The sequence below is a fragment of the Anopheles gambiae genome (assembly GCF_943734735.2).
Source record: "Anopheles gambiae chromosome X unlocalized genomic scaffold, idAnoGambNW_F1_1 X_unloc_32, whole genome shotgun sequence".
NCBI lineage: Eukaryota > Metazoa > Arthropoda > Insecta > Diptera > Culicidae > Anopheles > Anopheles gambiae.
In genome coordinates this window covers 32,501-37,500 of record NW_026902640.1, presented here as the reverse complement: position 1 = coordinate 37,500, position 5,000 = coordinate 32,501, and positions in this window count along the sequence as shown.

The window sequence follows — 5,000 nt, the reverse complement described above, 5'->3', positions numbered from 1 at the left end:
CTGACCGAGCAATTTTTGTTCCGCGCACTTTGTGCACCGTACACGTTGATGTTTGTATGAAAAAGTACCCTACCTAGGGACGCGTAGAGCAAATTTGTACCCCCGGGCATGTTGTCGATTGACATTCTGGTTGCACTTTTCATCATCTAGGGTGCGTTCCTGACACGTTTTGAGGGGTTTTAGCAAAAAAAAAAATTTTCGACTACTCGAGCTCTCTGGCCCGTTCGGTGCACATTTTTGAAAAAAGCTAGGGAGCTGCCCCTAGGTTCGGGGTGTCACAAAATGTTGAAAAGTGGTCGAAAAACCACTATCCAGAATCGGATGTAGAATCATTAGACGAACTTAAAATTGTTCTACGACACCCATCTGCGACGTTTAGTATTCGAGTTATGGCCCGTCCTAGGTCTGACCGAGCAATTTTTGTTCCGCGCACTTTGTGCACCGTACACGTTGATGTTTGTATGAAAAAGTACCCTACCTAGGGACGCGTATAGCAAATTTGTACCCCCGGGCATGTTGTCGATTGACATTCTGGTTGCACTTTTCATCATCTAGGGTGCGTTCCTGACACGTTTTGAGGGGTTTTAGCAAAAAAAAAAATTTTCGACTACTCGAGCTCTCTGGCCCGTTCGGTGCACATTTTTGAAAAAAGCTAGGGAGCTGCCCCTAGGTTCGGGGTGTCACAAAATGTTGAAAAGTGGTCGAAAAACCACTATCCAGAATCGGATGTAGAATCATTAGACGAATTTAAAATTGTTCTACGACACCCATCTGCGACGTTTAGTATTCGAGTTATGGCCCGTCCTAGGTCTGACCGAGCAATTTTTGTTCCGCGCACTTTGTGCACCGTACACGTTGATGTTTGTATGAAAAAGTACCCTACCTAGGGACGCGTAGAGCAAATTTGTACCCCCGGGCATGTTGTCGATTGACATTCTGGTTGCACTTTTCATCATCTAGGGTGCGTTCCTGACACGTTTTGAGGGGTTTTAGCAAAAAAAAAATTTTCGACTACTCGAGCTCTCTGGCCCGTTCGGTGCACATTTTTGAAAAAAGCTAGGGAGCTGCCCCTAGGTTCGGGGTGTCACAAAATGTTGAAAAGTGGTCGAAAAACCACTATCCAGAATCGGATGTAGAATCATTAGACGAACTTAAAATTGTTCTACGACACCCATCTGCGACGTTTAGTATTCGAGTTATGGCCCGTCCTAGGTCTGACCGAGCAATTTTTGTTCCGCGCACTTTGTGCACCGTACACTTTGATGTTTGTATGAAAAAGTACCCTACCTAGGGACGCGTAGAGCAAATTTGTACCCCCGGGCATGTTGTCGATTGACATTCTGGTTGCACTTTTCATCATCTAGGGTGCGTTCCTGACACGTTTTGAGGGGTTTTAGCAAAAAAAAAAATTTTCGACTACTCGAGCTCTCTGGCCCGTTCGGTGCACATTTTTGAAAAAAGCTAGGGAGCTGCCCCTAGGTTCGGGGTGTCACAAAATGTTGAAAAGTGGTCGAAAAACCACTATCCAGAATCGGATGTAGAATCATTAGACGAACTTAAAATTGTTCTACGACACCCATCTGCGACGTTTAGTATTCGAGTTATGGCCCGTCCTAGGTCTGACCGAGCAATTTTTGTTCCGCGCACTTTGTGCACCGTACACGTTGATGTTTGTATGAAAAAGTACCCTACCTAGGGACGCGTATAGCAAATTTGTACCCCCGGGCATGTTGTCGATTGACATTCTGGTTGCACTTTTCATCATCTAGGGTGCGTTCCTGACACGTTTTGAGGGGTTTTAGCAAAAAAAAAAATTTTCGACTACTCGAGCTCTCTGGCCCGTTCGGTGCACATTTTTGAAAAAAGCTAGGGAGCTGCCCCTAGGTTCGGGGTGTCACAAAATGTTGAAAAGTGGTCGAAAAACCACTATCCAGAATCGGATGTAGAATCATTAGACGAACTTAAAATTGTTCTACGACACCCATCTGCGACGTTTAGTATTCGAGTTATGGCCCGTCCTAGGTCTGACCGAGCAATTTTTGTTCCGCGCACTTTGTGCACCGTACACTTTGATGTTTGTATGAAAAAGTACCCTACCTAGGGACGCGTAGAGCAAATTTGTACCCCCGGGCATGTTGTCGATTGACATTCTGGTTGCACTTTTCATCATCTAGGGTGCGTTCCTGACACGTTTTGAGGGGTTTTAGCAAAAAAAAAATTTTCGACTACTCGAGCTCTCTGGCCCGTTCGGTGCACATTTTTGAAAAAAGCTAGGGAGCTGCCCCTAGGTTCGGGGTGTCACAAAATGTTGAAAAGTGGTCGAAAAACCACTATCCAGAATCGGATGTAGAATCATTAGACGAACTTAAAATTGTTCTACGACACCCATCTGCGACGTTTAGTATTCGAGTTATGGCCCGTCCTAGGTCTGACCGAGCAATTTTTGTTCCGCGCACTTTGTGCACCGTACACGTTGATGTTTGTATGAAAAAGTACCCTACCTAGGGACGCGTATAGCAAATTTGTACCCCCGGGCATGTTGTCGATTGACATTCTGGTTGCACTTTTCATCATCTAGGGTGCGTTCCTGACACGTTTTGAGGGGTTTTAGCAAAAAAAAAAATTTTCGACTACTCGAGCTCTCTGGCCCGTTCGGTGCACATTTTTGAAAAAAGCTAGGGAGCTGCCCCTAGGTTCGGGGTGTCACAAAATGTTGAAAAGTGGTCGAAAAACCACTATCCAGAATCGGATGTAGAATCATTAGACGAACTTAAAATTGTTCTACGACACCCATCTGCGACGTTTAGTATTCGAGTTATGGCCCGTCCTAGGTCTGACCGAGCAATTTTTGTTCCGCGCACTTTGTGCACCGTACACTTTGATGTTTGTATGAAAAAGTACCCTACCTCGGGACGCGTAGAGCAAATTTGTACCCCCGGGCATGTTGTCGATTGACATTCTGGTTGCACTTTTCATCATCTAGGGTGCGTTCCTGACACGTTTTGAGGGGTTTTAGCAAAAAAAAAATTTTCGACTACTCGAGCTCTCTGGCCCGTTCGGTGCACATTTTTGAAAAAAGCTAGGGAGCTGCCCCTAGGTTCGGGGTGTCACAAAATGTTGAAAAGTGGTCGAAAAACCACTATCCAGAATCGGATGTAGAATCGTTAGACGAACTTAAAATTGTTCTACGACACCCATCTGCGACGTTTAGTATTCGAGATATGGCCCGTCCTAGGTCTGACCGAGCAAGTTTTGTTCCGCGCACTTTGTGCACCGTACACTTTGATGTTTGTATGAAAAAGTACCCTACCTAGGGACGCGTAGAGCAAATTTGTACCCCCGGGCATGTTGTCGATTGACATTCTGGTTGCACTTTTCATCATCTAGGGTGCGTTCCTGACACGTTTTGAGGGGTTTTAGCAAAAAAATTTTTTTCGACTACTCGAGCTCTCTGGCCCGTTCGGTGCACATTTTTGAAAAAAGCTAGGGAGCTGCCCCTAGGTTCGGGGTGTCACAAAATGTTGAAAAGTGGTCGAAAAACCACTATCCAGAATCGGATGTAGAATCGTTAGACGAACTTAAAATTGTTCTACGACACCCATCTGCGACGTTTAGTATTCGAGTTATGGCCCGTACCAGGTCTGACCGAGCAATTTTTGTTCCGCGCACTTTGTGCACCGTACACTTTGATGTTTGTATGAAAAAGTACCCTACCTAGGGACGCGTAGAGCAAATTTGTACCCCCGGGCATGTTGTCGATTGACATTCTGGTTGCACTTTTCATCATCTAGGGTGCGTTCCTGACACGTTTTGAGGGGTTTTAGCAAAAAAAAAATTTTCGACTACTCGAGCTCTCTGGCCCGTTCGGTGCACATTTTTGAAAAAAGCTAGGGAGCTGCCCCTAGGTTCGGGGTGTCACAAAATGTTGAAAAGTGGTCGAAAAACCACTATCCAGAATCGGATGTAGAATCGTTAGACGAACTTAAAATTGTTCTACGACACCCATCTGCGACGTTTAGTATTCGAGATATGGCCCGTCCTAGGTCTGACCGAGCAATTTTTGTTCCGAGCACTTTGTGCACCGTACACTTTGATGTTTGTATGAAAAAGTACCCTACCTAGGGACGCGTAGAGCAAATTTGTACCCCCGGGCATGTTGTCGATTGACATTCTGGTTGCACTTTTCATCATCTAGGGTGCGTTCCTGACACGTTTTGAGGGGTTTTAGCAAAAAAAAAAATTTCGACTACTCGAGCTCTCTGGCCCGTTCGGTGCACATTTTTGAAAAAAGCTAGGGAGCTGCCCCTAGGTTCGGGGTGTCACAAAATGTTGAAAAGTGGTCGAAAAACCACTATCCAGAATCGGATGTAGAATCGTTAGACGAACTTAAAATTGTTCTACGACACCCATCTGCGACGTTTAGTATTCGAGATATGGCCCGTCCTAGGTCTGACCGAGCAAGTTTTGTTCCGCGCACTTTGTGCACCGTACACTTTGATGTTTGTATGAAAAAGTACCCTACCTAGGGACGCGTAGAGCAAATTTGTACCCCCGGGCATGTTGTCGATTGACATTCTGGTTCCACTTTTCATCATCTAGGGTGCGTTCCTGACACGTTTTGAGGGGTTTTAGCAAAAAAATTTTTTTCGACTACTCGAGCTCTCTGGCCCGTTCGGTGCACATTTTTGAAAAAAGCTAGGGAGCTGCCCCTAGGTTCGGGGTGTCACAAAATGTTGAAAAGTGGTCGAAAAACCACTATCCAGAATCGGATGTAGAATCATTAGACGAATTTAAAATTGTTCTACGACACCCATCTGCGACGTTTAGTATTCGAGATATAGCACTTTGTAGGTCTGACCGAGCAATTTTTGTTCCGCGCACTTTGTGTTCATGGATGTCGATAAAGGTACAAGTTGCCGGTCGGGATAGCCGTGCACCAAAACTGTGTACCGATCAGGGAAAGTACAAGACGAAGGGTGCATCTCGAGCGTACGCGTTCA